The 16,007-nt window shown below is 36.4% G+C and overlaps 1 protein-coding gene and 1 pseudogene across 1 annotated transcript in view; one reads left to right on the top strand and one right to left on the bottom strand.

Moving 5' to 3' along the window:
- LOC100513942 (olfactory receptor 10N1-like) overlaps positions 1-16,007 on the top strand; it is a 222,905-nt gene that overhangs the window by 5,427 nt on the left and 201,471 nt on the right. The gene's annotated exons all lie outside the window — the stretch shown is intronic.
- On the bottom strand, positions 9,031-9,991 carry LOC100514862 (olfactory receptor 8B3-like; annotated as a pseudogene).

Below are 16,007 nucleotides of genomic sequence, written 5' to 3'. Positions count from 1 at the left end.
ATCTCTGTTGCCTTATTGATTTTCTGTCTAGAAGGTCTGTCCATTGATATGAGTGGGGTGTTAAATTCTCCTACTATTATTGTATTCCTATCAATTTCTCCTTTTATATATGTTAGTGTTTATTTTATGTATTTGGGTGTTCCTATATTAGGTGACTGTATGTTGATGAGTGTAATATTCTCTTCTTGAAATGATCCTTTTATCATTAAATAGTGTCCTTCTTTATCTTTCTTTATGGCCTTTGTTTTAAAGTCTATTTTGTCTGATATGAATATTGTGACTGCCACTTTCTTGTCATTTCTTTTGAATGACATATCTTTTTTTCATCTTCTCACTTTCAATCTATGTGTGCCCTTTCCCTTAAGATGGGTCTCTTGTAGGTAACACATTGTAGGCTCTTGTTTTTTTCATCCAGTGTGCCACTCTATATCTTTTTTTTTTTTTTTTTGATTTTAATGTGACATTTTATTTTATTTTATTTTATTTTTTTGTAATTTTTTTTATTTTCCCACTGTACAGCAAGGGGGTCAGGTTATCCTTACATGTATACATTACAATTACATTTTTCCCCCACCCTTTCTTCTGTTGCAACATGAGTATCTAGACAAAGTTCTCAATGCTACTCAGCAGGATCTCCTTGTAAATCTATTCTAAGTTGTGTCTGATAAGCCCAAGCTCCCGATCCCTCCCACTCCCTCCCCCTCCCATCAGGCAGCCACAAGTCTCTTCTCCAAGTCCATGATTTTCTTTTCTGAGGAGATGTTCATTTGTGCTGGATATTAGATTCCAGTTATAAGTGATATCATATGGTATTTGTCTTTGTCTTTCTGGCTCATTTCACTCAGGATGAGATTCTCTAGTTCCATCCATGTTGCTGCAAATGGCAGTATGTCATTCTTTTTTATGGCTGAGTAGTATTCCATTGTGTCTTCCGAATCCAATCATCTGTAGATGGACATCCACTCTATATCTTTTAATTGGAGCATTCAGCCCATTGACAGTTAAGGTAATTATTAATAGATATGTCTTTATTGGCATTTTAAACCTTTTTTTCCAGTTGATTCTATGCTTCTCCTTTGTTCTTTTCTTTTTACTTTTGTGGTTTGATTATTTCCTTTTATTTTATGCTGTGTCCTCTTCTTTTTAGTTTCTATGACTCTAATTGCTTTTTACTTGTGGTTGCCTTATTTTTCAAGTATGTTAACCCCTTCCTATATCTGCTTGCTTTAGACTGATAGTCATATAGGCTCAAACACATTCTAGAAAAGAGAGTCTATGTTTTCTTACTCTCTGTCCCCACATTTTATGATTTTGATGTCCTTTTTAACATCTTCATGTTTATCTTTTTGCTGTTCCTTATGTTTATCATCACTTTCAGCAACAGGCTTTTTTTTTTCTTTTGATCTATTTTCTGCCTTATTTAAGTGATTACTTTCCAGTTGTGATTCCCTCCGTACTATATTTTATTACTTCTTTCCTATTTAGAAGAGACCTTTCAATATTTCTTTTAGGATAGATTTAGTATTACTATATTCTTTTAGATTTATTTGTCTGATAAATTATTTATTTCTTCTATTTTAAATGATAATCTGGTGAGGTAGAGTATTCTAGGCTGCAAAATTTTCCCTTTTAGAACTTTGAATATATTTTGCCACTTTCATCTGGCCTGTAGCATTTCTGTAGAGCAATCAGCTGATAGCTTTCCGGGGGTTCCCTTGTAATTAAGTCTGTTTTTCTCTTGCTGTCTTTAAAATGCTCTCTTTAACATTTGCTAATTTTTATTATAATATGTCTTGGTTTACGTCTGTTTAGTTTTATCTTGTTTGGGACCCTCTGTGTTTCCTGTATTGGATATCTACTTTCTTCTTTCTTTCTTTCTTTTTGTCTTTTGTCTTTTTTTTGGGGGGGGGGACACTTGTGGCATATGGAGATTCCCAGGCTATGGGTCTAATCGGAGCTATAGCTGCTGGCCTACGCCACAGCCACAGCAAAGCCAAATCCGAGCCACATCTTTGACCTACACCACAGCTCACAGCAATGCCAAATCCTTAACCCACTGAGCGAAGCTAGGGATCTCACCCCCAACCTCATGGTTCCTAGTTGGATTCATTTCTGCTGTGCCACAATTGGAACTGCTACTTCCTTCTTTAGATTTGGAAAGTTTTCAGCTATAATTTCTTCAAATATATTTTCAATCACCTTTTCTCTTTGTTCTTCCAAGATCCCTATTATGGGTACCTTGGCATGCTTTATATTACACATAGATCTCTTTTATTGCTTTCATTGTTTTTCATTTGTCTTTCTAACTGCTGTCCTGATTGAGTGATTTCCATTATTCTATCTTCCAAGTCACTTATTTGTTCCTCTGCATTATTCATTCTGCTGTTCAGTGCCTTTTACCCAGCTTTCATCTCTGCAAATGAATTTTCTCATTTTTCTTGGCTCCTCCTTATAGTTTCTAGTTCCTTTTAAAGTAATTTGTATTACTGTTCATATCAGTTCTTAATTTCTTAAGTACTTTTATTACCTCCTTTTTGAACTTGATGTCTATTAGACTGCAGAGATCTATTTCATTGTTTGCTCCTTAAGGGGAATCCTCCTATTCTTTCAACTGGGAATGATTTCTGTACCTCTTCATTTTGCTTATATTTTTATTACTCTGAGAGTTTAGGGAAAACAGTTATCTCCTGTAGTCTTGAAGGGCAATTTATATGCAAGAGTGTCCCTGGATAGCTTGTGTGAGTTAATTGTATTTTTGGTGTGAGGACTGTTTTTTGTTTGCATGCTTACTATCTTTCCTCAGTGTGTACAGACGGTTTTTCCCTTGATAGGGTATGTGTAGGTCCACAGCCTGCACGGACTTCCATAGAGGTGGGGGCAATATTGGTGCCTTGACAGTGGTGGCAGGCTGCACCTGGTTGCAGGACCCTCAGCAGTAGCAGTGAGCCCCAGGGAGGTGGGGGCAGTACCTGAGACCCTTGGCAATGGCAATGGTAGGATGTGTGCATTCTCAGGAAGGTGGGGGCAACAGGCTATTCTTGGTTGCTGTGACCTCTACAGTGATGACCCCTGGGGTGACTGGTACAGCAAGTGTTTCATAGTCACTGGACTTTCAGTGGTGGTGGGCTGTTCCCACCTCTGGAGTCCAAGGTAGCTGTGGCAGTTTATACCTGCCCCCATAGCCTGCACAAGAGGTGTCCTGCAGCCTGAGAGCCTGTGCTTGCACAGATAAAGAAGCTCCTTTGGGAGTTCCCTTCATGGTTCAGTGGTTAACGAATCCGACTAGGAACCATGAGGTTGCAGGTTCAATCCCTGGCCTTGCTTAGTGGATTAAGGATCCAGTGTTGCCGTGAGCTATGGTGTAGGTCACAGACGTGGCTCGGATCCCACGTTGCTGTGGCTCTGGTGTAGGCTGGCAGCTACAGCTCCGATTAGACCCCTAGCCTGGGAACCTCCATATGACATGAGTGCAGCCCTAGAAAAGACAAAAAAAAAAAAAAAAGAAGAAGCTCCTTTGGCAGCCCCACCACCTCACCACAACACTCCCCGACAATGGTGCCTTGCTTCTTTGGAGAGCCCAGGCCTACTCCCACACTCCCTGGCTGTGGTGCACTACTCCCTAGCCCCCTCAGGCTGTTTCCAGACAGCCAACCCTAGTCCTCTCCCCAGGATTGACCTCTGAAGGCTGAGCCTCACTCAGCAGCCAGCCCCTCCCTGAGTGTCTCAGGCTGTAGTGGGCTGCACAGTGGAATCAATTATCTGTGCAGCTCTCTTTCTGCTTTGTTCTCCTCAGACAGGCTGCTGTGCTTTTCTCTAATGCTTCAAGGCTCCCCCTTTATCCCAGATGATCTCTCTGCCAGTTAGGGGGCCTTCCAGGGTGTAGATTCCTTTCCTCTTTCACAGCTCCCTCTCAGGAATGCTGGTCCTGTTCTGATACTTTTTCTTTCTATTCTCTCTCTTTCATTTTTTTCCCTTTGTTATACCCATTTATGTGGAGGTTTTCTTGCCACTTGTGGAAATTTGAGGTCTTCTGCCAGTGTTCATAAATGTTCTATGAGAATTGTTCTACAGTATTTTTTTCTTAATGTGCTTGTGGGAGAAGGTGAGCTCCATATCCTACTCCTTCACCATCTTGATCCCAATCTTGTTCTTTATCAGAGCTGTTTTTTTCTATTCTAAGACATTTGCATTTTTTAAATGAATTTTAGAAATAGCTTATAAAGCTTTACAATATGCCTGTTGGGATGTTTAATGGGATTATATTGAATCTATGGATAAATTTTAGAAAAATGGACAATTTAGTAATGAGTCTTTTGCTACAGAAAAACAATATATTCAGGTTTTCTTTAATTTCTGTCAACAAAGTTTTGCATATAAAGATCTTGCATATGTTTTGCCAGATTTGTCATTAAGGATTTCATGTGTTTTGTGCTTTTGCAGGAAGTATTTTTTAAAGTTAATTTTCTATTGTTTATTGATAATGTATTTTAAATGATAAATTTTTATATTTGATTTTGCTTCCTACAATCTGGCTAAACTCAATTACTATTTATAGTAACTCTTCTTGTAGATTCCATAGGATGTTCTACATAGTCAATCATGTATCATTAAGAAGTTTTACTTCTTTCTTCTGGACTAGATGAACTTTATTAGAAGGACTAAAAATACTAAATTGGGAGAGGATTCAGAGATTATATTACATATTGGAGTGCAAAATGTTAAAAATACTGTGTAAATAAAAACATACGACTTTATTCATAACAGCAAAAAAGTTTAGAAAATGTGCATCACCTGATGAATGAATAAACAAATTATGGTGTATACACATAATGAAATATGACTTTGTAGTGAAAAGGAACAATCTATAGATGCAAGTGATAGGGCAGATAAATATATACAAAAATGTCATACACAAAATAGCATATGCCATATGATTCACTTTATTTCAAGCAAATTAATAAGGAATAAGAAATACCAGCCTATGAAGCCAAAGCCTTAATGATGGTTGCCTTGGTGGAGTAAGTATATTTATATATGTAGCCTGGAAATGAACACACTTGCTTCATTGACACTCTCCACTAGGGAGAAAGCCACTGTTACTTAGGAGACTGTGATCTTGTGGGGAATGTAACTTGCTCAAACTCAGCCCTGTGTCTCAACAGGGTGAGGGTGAATATTGCCGGTAAAAGGATGGAAGAAGAAAATTGAGTATGTCCTGGGGCTTGACTGGCTTGCAGTCCATAGCAGGGACTCACTTCAGCCCCTCTTGCTCTAATGCTGTTCTTTACTAGGGTGTAAGTACTGTTGCCAGGGAGAGTTTACAGACTCAGAGGGAATGGAATGAGCTCAGGTGCAAACCTGAGGGCTTCTGCTTCAGCACCTTGCTCACCTAACCCAGTAGTGTGGTGACAGCCACTGGGCATAAGAGAAGCCCTGGATCACACCTAGCTCTGGCTCTAGCCTCTACATTTACAGTCCTATCTTCCACTGAGGTGGTAGCTGCCAGGACATGCCAAGGAAGATATGACCCATGCTCACTTCAGGACCAGGTCTGGGCACATGCAGACTACAAAGGGACACTACCACACAAGGACACCCCTTCAAGATGGGGATAGGCAGTGGTTTCACCTAATTTCAGAGAAACAGAGAAAGTTAAACAAAAAGAGAAAATGAGGAAATAGGGAATTCATTTTAAAAAAAAGCTGAAGAAAACCGTAATGAATATGATATGAATAGTTTATTTGATAAAGAGTTCAAAGCATTAGTAATAAAATCTTATCTGAACTGTGGGAAAGGATAGCAAGAATTTTAACGAGAAACTAGAAAATGTAAAAAAGAACCAGTCATAACTAAAGAATGCAATAATTGAAATGAAAAATATACTACAAGGAATTAATAGCAGACTAGATAATACAAAGAATGTGATGTGGAAGATAGACGAATAGAAATAACCCACTCAGAACAGCAAAACAACAACAGCAACAACAACAAAAAAGGAGCTCCCATTGTGGCTCAGTGGTAACGAACCCAACTAGTATCCATGAGGATGTGGGTTCTATCCCTGGCCTAGCTCAATGGATTAAGGAGCCAGCATTGCCATGAGCTGCGGTGTATGTCACAGAGGTGGCTCGGATCCTGTGTTGCTGTAGCTGTGGTATTGTCCGGGAGCTACAGCTCCGATTCAACCTCCAGCCTTGGAGCTTCCCTATGCTGTGAGTGTGGCCCTAAAAAGACAAAAAAAATTACAAATAAGAATAGTTTAAGGAATATCTGTGACAATCAAGCATAATAATATTGCATTATAGGGGTCTTGGAAGGAGAAGAGAGACAGAAAAGCATGGGAAATGGATTTGATGAAATTACGCCAGAAAACTTCCTGATGCTGAAGAATTAAAACAACAAACAAAAAAATCCTCCAACCTAGATAAACTACTTTTTGAACTATAGTTTATTTACAATGTTGTGATAATTTCTGATACAACAAAGTTATTCAGTTATACATAGGCACACATCCATTCTTTTTTCAGATTTTTTCCATATAGATTATCATAGAATATTGGGTAGAGTTCCCTGTGCACTACGGCAGGTCCCTGTTGGTCAACTATTCCATATACCACAGGGTACATATGCCAATCCCAAACTACATAAATAGAACTTGTTAAGTGAAAATCAACATGTTGAAATGGGCCAAGGTTGGGATATGAGTGGTCATTTAAAACCGTTAGTTAAGGATGATTACCAATGCCAAACATCTAAAACAAAACAAAACAAAACAAAAAAACCCATACCATAATTCAGAATGTATAAATGTATAATTATTGAGTAGAGATTAGGAAAATGTTATTAATAAATATTAAAAGTATCTCAAATTATTTACATTACCACTGATACATTATACTGAGAATTTTCTAAATATCACTTTTTGTGCCTTAAAAAGTCCAATGTCTTCTCCAGCAAAGACATTGTCACAATTTGGTTTATTCACCAAATATTTATTTCAAGCTGTCTTTGCTCTCACAGCTGCAATTTGATGATTTTGTACGTAAAAATCCATATGGAAGCCACTAAAGGCAGGGTTAATTATTGCTCACAGGTCATCCAGCCTTGTGGTTTAACGTTTTAATATCAAATAACATAAGATTTCATCAAATAGAGAAAAATCCTGTGATCTACATAGAAATTCTAGGCCCTTCCAAAGGAAGAGTCATAGGTAGGGCCTTTCATTATCCAACATCTTTATTTCTAGATTCCCTCTTCTTAACTTGAGATTCAACTAGCCCCTCACTATTTATTCCAGTAGCTGCTATCTTTATCTCTACTTGGTTCCTGAAATGAGGCCACAACTTTTCCACTTTCATTTTCTAAAACTCTACTGATGTATGGTCATTATGCATATAGTTTCATCAGAGAGTTATGAACCAGTGAAATGTGTTTACAGTACTCTACAAAACAGGACACAATTGCAGGTTGAAATGTAGTTCTAAAGTCTTATGATCACTTCCCACACAGGGACATCTTATTTACTCACCATATGTCTCATTGAGTCTTGATATAATTACATGTTACTGACAAGCTTTATCTCCCATGCCCAGATCTCTGAAGTACAAACACTTTTCAAACATTTTAAATTAAGTTTATTAATTTTGCAGAAAAGTAACCTTCCTATTTGTGCAAATCATCCCTCAACTGTACTAGCCAAGATATTTCTTCTTTCCATGGAAAATTACCATCAAACTGTTTTCTTAAATATAAACAAACGAACAAGACATAGGCAGACTAAGAGAAATTCATGTATTATTTTGGAACAAGGCAGAATCAACTTTTAATTGTAAATGTCTTATATACCATCCTTGTTGAAGCAGAATAATAGAAAAGAGAATGAAAAGCATATTGAAGTGTAATAGACTTAAAATCAGAAGATTAATACTTTAGTCTAGATTTTTATAAAGTTATGTGACTTCACGTAAATCATTACCCACTCTAAGCTTCGCTTTCCCATTCATGTAAAATATATGTTCTTATGACCTGTTAGTTGCTGATTTGACTGTATGAAGGTAAAAAAGAAAATTCTTGGCCAAAAGAAGCTTGATGAAAAATTTTTATAGATGCAAAATGACTTATACATTTACTCTGTGGCATTTAAATGAAACATATTCTGGCCAGAGTTATGTAAAGAATAGAAACATAGTAGCTGATATTCATGCTTCTAGTATTAGGTGGCAAATAATAACACCCCAATAACACATTTTCATTCTAATGTTACCTAATTTCATTATCTGGAGATCATTCATCATTGATCATTTCCCAGGGGAAAAAATAATTTTAAAAGACAATGAAAAGAAAATGGTATTTCTTATTTAGTATTACTACTAAATAGGAAAGTATGAAGGTAATACTGTGCAAATGGTGAGAAAAAAGACATAGATAAAAAGTCTGGAAATAAATTATTCAAAGAGGAATCAAATTTCCTTCCCCTGATAGGAAAAAATAAGATTAAAAGGCTGCTGTTGCAATTACTCATAATCTCCCTGTCCTTTAATTACATGCACAACTGTGTCAACTTAAAAAAAAGTGCACAATGTGAGAGTTGTGAGTTAAGTTTATTTGTGGCAAATTGAAGACTATGGCCTGGGAGGCAGCACTTCAGATAGTGCTGGAAAACTGCTTCAAAAAAATAAGGGAAACTGTCAGTATATATGTGATTTTGGTGAAGAGGGGAGGAACAGGCAGTCAAGCACACATTTGGCAGAACGTTGCTGCTAGTCACAAGGAGCAGGCATCACCGTGCAGGATTTTAGTGCTTTTCTTAGATACTAGGAAATAATACAATACAATAATTAGGTTCATAAAATTTCCTGAGAATATTTAACCACCTGAAAACCTGTTCTGCAAGTTTTCTCAGAACACAGAGTACCTCATTCCTGATCCTCACTCTGAACACTTTCAGGGGGTATTAAGGATCAGGCACAGTGGCTCATGATTCAATTGGCAAGTGCCAATCTCCAGTTCACAAACAGATACTGTTTTCCCTCAAAATTGTATACTACTCAGTGTTTTTCTCAGAGAAAGTTTAACATCTTTCTTTTTCAAGCTATAAATTAGGGGGTTCAGCAAGGGAACCATGTTGGTGTGAAAGACAGAAGAGATTTTTGATTCATCACTGGACCCAATAGAAGATGGTTTGAGATAAGCAAATGCAACTGATCCAAAGAACATGGAAACAACAATTATGTGGGAACTGCAGGTGCCAAACGTTTTGGATCTGCCCTCAGTGGAGCTGATGTTGACAATGTTGGAGAGGATGAAACCACAAGACACAAAGATGAAATCATAAGACACAAAGATCTGCCCTCAGTGGAGCTGATGTTGACTATGTTGGAGAGGATGAAACCATAAGACACAAAGATGGTGAGAGTGGGCACAATGATATTGATGCCCGCAGTAATGAAAACTACCAGCTCGTTGATATAGGTACTTGTGCAGGAGAGCTGGAGCAGAGGGAGAATGTCACACATGTAATGATTGATGGTGTTTACATCACAGAAGGTCAGACTCAGTATGCATCCAGTGAAGGTCATGGCACTAAAAAATGCCATCAAGTATGAACCAAGAATGAGGCTGGAACAAAAAAATTAGGGGACATAGTAACCTGATACAAAGGTGGAGTACAGATGGCCACATGTCAGTCATAGGCCACTGATGTCAACACATAGCATTCAGATATACAAAAGAAACTGAAAAAATAAATCTGGGTCATGCACCCTGCATAAGAAATAATATTATTCTTTGATGTGAAATTAATCAGCATTTGGGGTATAAACACAGAAGAACAACAGAGATCTATGAAGGACAAATTAAGACAAAAAAATACATAAGGGTGTAAGTGTGAATTCAACCCAATTAGGATTACCAATCCCAAACTGCCCATCACAGTGACCATGTAAATTACAGGGAACAGGAAGAACAGGGGGAGTTGGAGATGGTTGGTCCATTAACCTCACCAGAATGAATTGTCACAAAAGAATCATTTCCAGCAGCCATTCTTCTAGAAAATCTATCACCACAGGGAAAAAAGTTACATAGAAGAAAACAACTCAATTTTCATACATATCTCCTCTCAAAAGGGTCATATTTGGACTGGGCATATCTGAGAATAGCTCAGCCTGGACTCAGGGACTTGTGTTACCATTATCATGAAACTTAGAAACGTACACTTTTGCTTTTTAGGGGCTTTATGAGCTAACTACTTAGACTAAGATCATCAAAACTTAGACTACAGGGGGAAGGGAACTGCTAACCTATGCAAACTTGACTATTTGGTAAGAAAAAAGAAAAGAAGGGAGAAGAAGTTTCCACCAGGATAAAAATCCTTCCCTCATCTCAATATTTCTTCATCATTTGAACCCTCCCCTCACCAGTAAAGTTGTAGGGAGAGACTCTTGCACCTTGGTGCTGGCATCTAATACAGATTAGACCTGGTGGGGTGAGAACCAAGACAGTTGTTTCTTAACTAAACTAAATGGCCAGAATCTAGGAGAGGTTAACTTACTGCCCCACATCACAGAATTAAAAGCCATAACTATAAATGAGTGAGACCGCATTGTCACTGTGATGGCTTCGGTTGCTACTGTGGTTCAAGTTTGATCCCTAGACCTGAAATTTCTCCATGCTGCAGTATGTCCAAAAAAAAAGAAAAAGAAAAAGAAGAATAGAGAAAAAAGAAAGGACACTAACCAACAAAATGTAACAACACGTTAGCTTGAAAAAGTCTAAAACAATTTGATAAGGTAAACATAGAAAAACACAGAAGACTGTGTAAAAGTGGTGGATAAATTTCTTTCATTTTTGATATAAAAGTTTTAAGAAAAAAAGACAAAAGTTGTAAAAATAAATACAATTCAAAATATGTTTAGGAGTGCATTGTACATGTATGTATAAACTATTTTTTTGTTTGTTTTTTGTCTTTCTAGGGCTGCACCGCAGTGTTTGGAGGTTCCCAGGCTAGGAGTCTAATCAGAGCTGTACCTGCCAGCCTGTGCCACAGCAATGTGGGATCTGAGCCATGTTTGCGACCTACACCACAACTCACGGCAACATGGGATCCTTAGCCCACTGAGCGAGGCCAGGGATCAAACCCGCAACCTCATGGTTGCTAGTCAGATTTGTTTCCACTTTACCACAATGGAAACTCCTAATAAAATATTTTTAAATGAAAAAGGGAAGAGGTTAAAATATTTCTTTAAGTCAGTGCTATATCCCAATGAGTATGTAAATTTATGAACGATTTAGAAAATATGTGAAGCTATATGTGAAGTTTAAAAATGTACAACTGAATTGTTACAAAATGATTTATTTTAAACATTTGCCTTCAAAAAGTAATTATCTTAAAATAAAAGATGCAGTTAAATAATGGTACCAGTCAAAAGATAAGTTACCATGTTTTACAAAAGTATTAATTACAGGGTTCTGCATGTTTTTTGGGTTTTTTTTTGTTTGTTTGTTTGTTTTGTCTTTTTGCCATTTCTTGGGCCACTTCCGCGGCACATAGAGGTTCCCAGGCTAGGGGTCGAATCGGAGCTGTAGCCACCGGCCTACGCCAGAGCCACAGCAACGCAAGATCCGAGCCGCGTCTGCAACCTACACCACAGCTCACAGGCAACGCCGGATCGTTAACCCACTGAGCAAGGGCAGGGACCGAACCCGCAACCTCATGGTTCCTAGTCGGATTTGTTAACCACTGCACCACAACGGGAACTCCAAGGGTACCGCATGTTTTATAGTCCAGTAACATGATACAAATTAAGTAAAAAAATATCTTACATTCCTGTCAATGTGATTTTATGATTTTTCTTTTTAACCACATTTGGAATTAATGTCAAGCATCTGCATTTGAGACTCTTTGTGAATGTGAAACCTAGAGAAATGGCTCTCCTGACTCCTCTCACCTCCCCAATGGAAAATTAAAGAACTAAATCAATCAGAAAAAAAAAAACACGTATAACTGCATGTAAACATGTAAATTGTGACCATAGCATAAAGTGTGGAGGTGAGTAAATACAGATTTTTTTTGTAAGCAATTGAGGTTAAACTCTTATCAAATGAAAATATACTATTACAACTACAAGGTATTCTATAAAAACCCCATGATGACCAAAAGGAAAATGTCTATAGAATTTATACAAAAGAAAACAGCAATTAACCAACACTTACCAATAAGGGAAAAAATGGTCAATGAAGAATAATATAACTAGCAGAAGTGTCCTTCAAAAGGAAGGACAGATAAAGATTTTCTCTGGAGTTCCTGTTGTGGCTCAGTGGGTTACAAACATGACTAGCATCCATGAGGATGCATGTTTGATCCCTGGCCTTGCTCAGTGGGTTAAGGATCCCATATTGCTGTGGCTTGTGTAGGCTGGCAGCTGCAGCTCTTATTTGACCCCTGGCCTCCTAGGAACTTCGGTATGCCACAGGTGAGGCCCTAAAAAGAGAGAGAAAAAAAAAAAAGACTTTCTCAGACAAACAAAAGCTGAAAGAGTTCATTGCCCTTAGATCTTCCTTACAAGAAATGCTAAAACGAGTTCTTTAAATTGAAAACAATAACACATTTGCTTAAGAAAGTCAAACACTTAGAAAAACATAGAACACTGTATGATTGAAAAAATAGTGGGTGAATTTCTTTAATTTCTGATGTTAAAAGACAAAAGTATTAAAAATAAATATAATACTTTAATATGTACATAATACATATGTTTTTATTAAAGTATTTTTAAATGATAAAAGCAGTAGGTCAAAGCATTCCTTTGAATCAAAGTTAGATCCCCATAGATATATTTGAGTAAAGGAGCAAGTAGGCTAATTCATGAGGGTGCTAGATTTAAACATCAGAAACTAGAGGCAATACATGTTAATTGACACATGAATTACATAAGTGTGGAGGGGCACAAAAACATAGCTTTTGCAAGTGATTGATGTTAAGCTGTTATCAAGTTAAAATACTGTTGTAACTAAAAGGTATTTTATATAAGCCATATTGTAACCAAAAATAATAATATCTATAAAATTATGCAGAAAAAGGGAAAGCAACAAAAGCATATCAATATGAAAATTAATGAAACAAAAAGAAAGATATCAAAAGGAAAGAAAGGCAAAAGAACTACAAGAAAAAATAAAACAATAGACAAAATTTGCAATGGAAGTTCCTTCCCAATCAATAACTATTTGAAGTGGAAACAAATTAGCTCACCCTTCAAAAGACATAGAATAGGTAAATGGATGAAAAAACATGATAAGAAATGTGTACTGTCTATGAGAAATTTCCTTTTTTAAAAAAAGATTTTTCTCTTAAAAATTAGTTTTGGGGAGTTCCCGTCATGGCTCAGTGGTTAACGAATCCTACTGGGAACCATGAGGTTGCGGGTTTGATCCCTGGCCTCGCTCAGTGGGTTAAGGATCTGGCATTGCCTTGAGCTGTGGTGTAGGTCACAGACACAGCTCAGATCTGGCATTGTTCTGGCTGTGGTATAGGCCAGCAGGTACAGCTCTGATTAGACTCCTAGCCTGGGAACCTCCATATGCCACGGGTGCGTCCCTAGAAAAAGACACACAAAAAAATTAGTTTTGGGGTGGAGGGATACACTGAGGGTTTGGAATGGAAATGCTATAAAATTTGGTTGTGATGATTGTTGTACAACTATAAATGTAATAAAATTCATTGAGTAATTAAAGTAAAAAATAAAATAGTTTTAATGAAATATAAGGTACATAAAATTTCAATAATGTTAGTATATAATCCAATGAATTTTGACAAATATTTGAAGTCTTCTCACATGTAACTCAATCAAAATACAAGAGTTCTTTTATATACCTTTTTACAAAGTTCTCTTGTATACCTTTTCATTCTGTCCCTTGTCACTTTTCCTCAGTGCCTAGTAACTGCTGATCTGCATTCTGTTACTAGAGTTTTCTGTTCTGCAAAATTTGAGAAATTCACTTTTGATTTAAAAATACCCATATACAAATTGGTAAAACCACTATGGAAAACAGTATGGAGTTTCCTCAAGAAATTAAAAATAGAACTACCACATCATTCAGCAATCCCACTCCTGGGCGTATATCTGGAGAAAACCATAATTTGAAAAGATACATGCACCCAGTGTTCATTGCAGCACTATTTACAATAGCCAAGACATGGAAGCAAAGTAAATGTCCATCTACAGAGGAATGTATAAAGAAGATATGGGGCATATGCACAATGGAATATTAGTTATAAGAAGGAATGAAAAAATTAAAATATACAGAAAATTAAAGTACACATAACAGTCTATATATAGAACAAGATTCAACTACATGCTGTCTACAAGAGATACAATTTAGATTCAAAGACAAAGCTTGGCAGTAAAGTGATAGTACCCATAGGAGAGCTGGAATGGCTATACTAATGTCAGACAAAATAGATTTTAGGACAGGAACTGTTACCAGGAATAAAGAGGGCAATTTATAGTGAAAAAGTAGTCAGTTCTCTAAGAAGACATAAAAAGTTAAGTGTGTACACAGCTAACAGTGTATCCAAATATAAAAGTGGTAAAAATAAAAAGAGAAATATAGAAACCCACAGTTATGATTGAAGATGTCAATACTCCCTGTTCAGTAGTTGATAGAACATAGGCAAAAAAATCATCAGAAAGAGAAGACTTGAAAAACCATGTCAAATCAAGCTGACCTAATGGACATTGATAGAACAATTCATGTAACTGAATACATATTCTTTTCAGAAATGTGTGGACTATTCACTGTGGTAGACTACCAGTCAGAGCCTTGAAAATAAACTTCATAAATTTAAATGATTAAAATTATGCAAAATATAAACTTATGCAGAATATAAACAGATTAAACAAGAAATAAGTAATTGAAAGATATCTAGAAAACCCCTAAATATTTGGAAATCAAAATACTTCTAAATAGTGCACAAGAAAAGAGGGAGCAAGGGACATTAGAAAATATTTTAAATTGTTTGAAAAATGAAACTTCACCATTTCAAATTATGCAGTGAAAACAATGCTCAGAGGGCAGTTTGTAGCATTAAATGATTATATCAAGAAAAAAGAAAACTCTCAAATCAATGATCTAAACTTCCACTATAAAACTAGAAAAGAGAAAGAAAAAGACCGAATTAAAGTCAAAATAAGCAGAAGGAAGGAAATAGTGAAGATAAAAACCAAAATCAAGGACATTTAGATGAGAAAAACAATAGTGAAAAAAAAGCTAAACATGAGTTACTTTTAAAAAACTAATACAACTGATAAACTGCTTGCTGGAATGATCAAGAAAAAAAGAGATAAGACACAAATTTCAAATCAGGAAAAATGAATATCAGTATACACATTAAAAATATTAAAAGTAATAAAGTATATTAACAACTCTATCCCCTTGCATTTGACAACTTACATGGAATGGGCAAATTCCTTTAATTAAAGTTTTCAACACAAACCCAACTATAGAATTAAAATTAAGTGGTAATATTCATTTAGAAAGTAATTGTAAAATTACCTCTAATAACAATAACAATCACTGTGGCACAGTGGATTAAGAATCTGCCTGCAGCAGCTAGGGTCACTATGAAGGCGCAAATTCAATCTCTGGTCCTGCAGTGGATTAAAGGATCTGGTGTTGCCCTAGCTGCGGCTCTGATTCAGTCTTTGGCCTGGATAATTTCATATGCCATGGGTGCAGCCATAAAATAAAAAAAAATTAGTTATAATAAGACTGTTAATTTCCATATAGTCACAAAATATAAAAATAAACATTTATGTTCTTAATCCAAGGATCTCCAAGTTAAGACAGACTAGAAATTAGACTGAAAATTATAGTGTTTTATTTATTTTGACTAAGCAGGGGTGATCTTTTATAAAATGCTAGCTTCTCTAAATGAGACATACATTGCCAAAAATACCTCTCATAATTATTGATATAAAAATTTGTGTGATGATTTCCATGTCAATCAGAAAAGG

This window comes from Sus scrofa, chromosome 9 (genome assembly GCF_054392235.1).
Source record: "Sus scrofa isolate SSC_HxYL_T2T_F1_AM1 chromosome 9, Sscrofa_HxYL_maternal_Yorkshire_Landrace_v2.0, whole genome shotgun sequence".
In the NCBI taxonomy this organism is placed as follows: Eukaryota; Metazoa; Chordata; class Mammalia; order Artiodactyla; family Suidae; genus Sus; species Sus scrofa.
The sequence above is the reverse complement of the archived record's forward strand: the minus strand, read 5'-3'. Positions and strand labels throughout refer to the sequence as shown.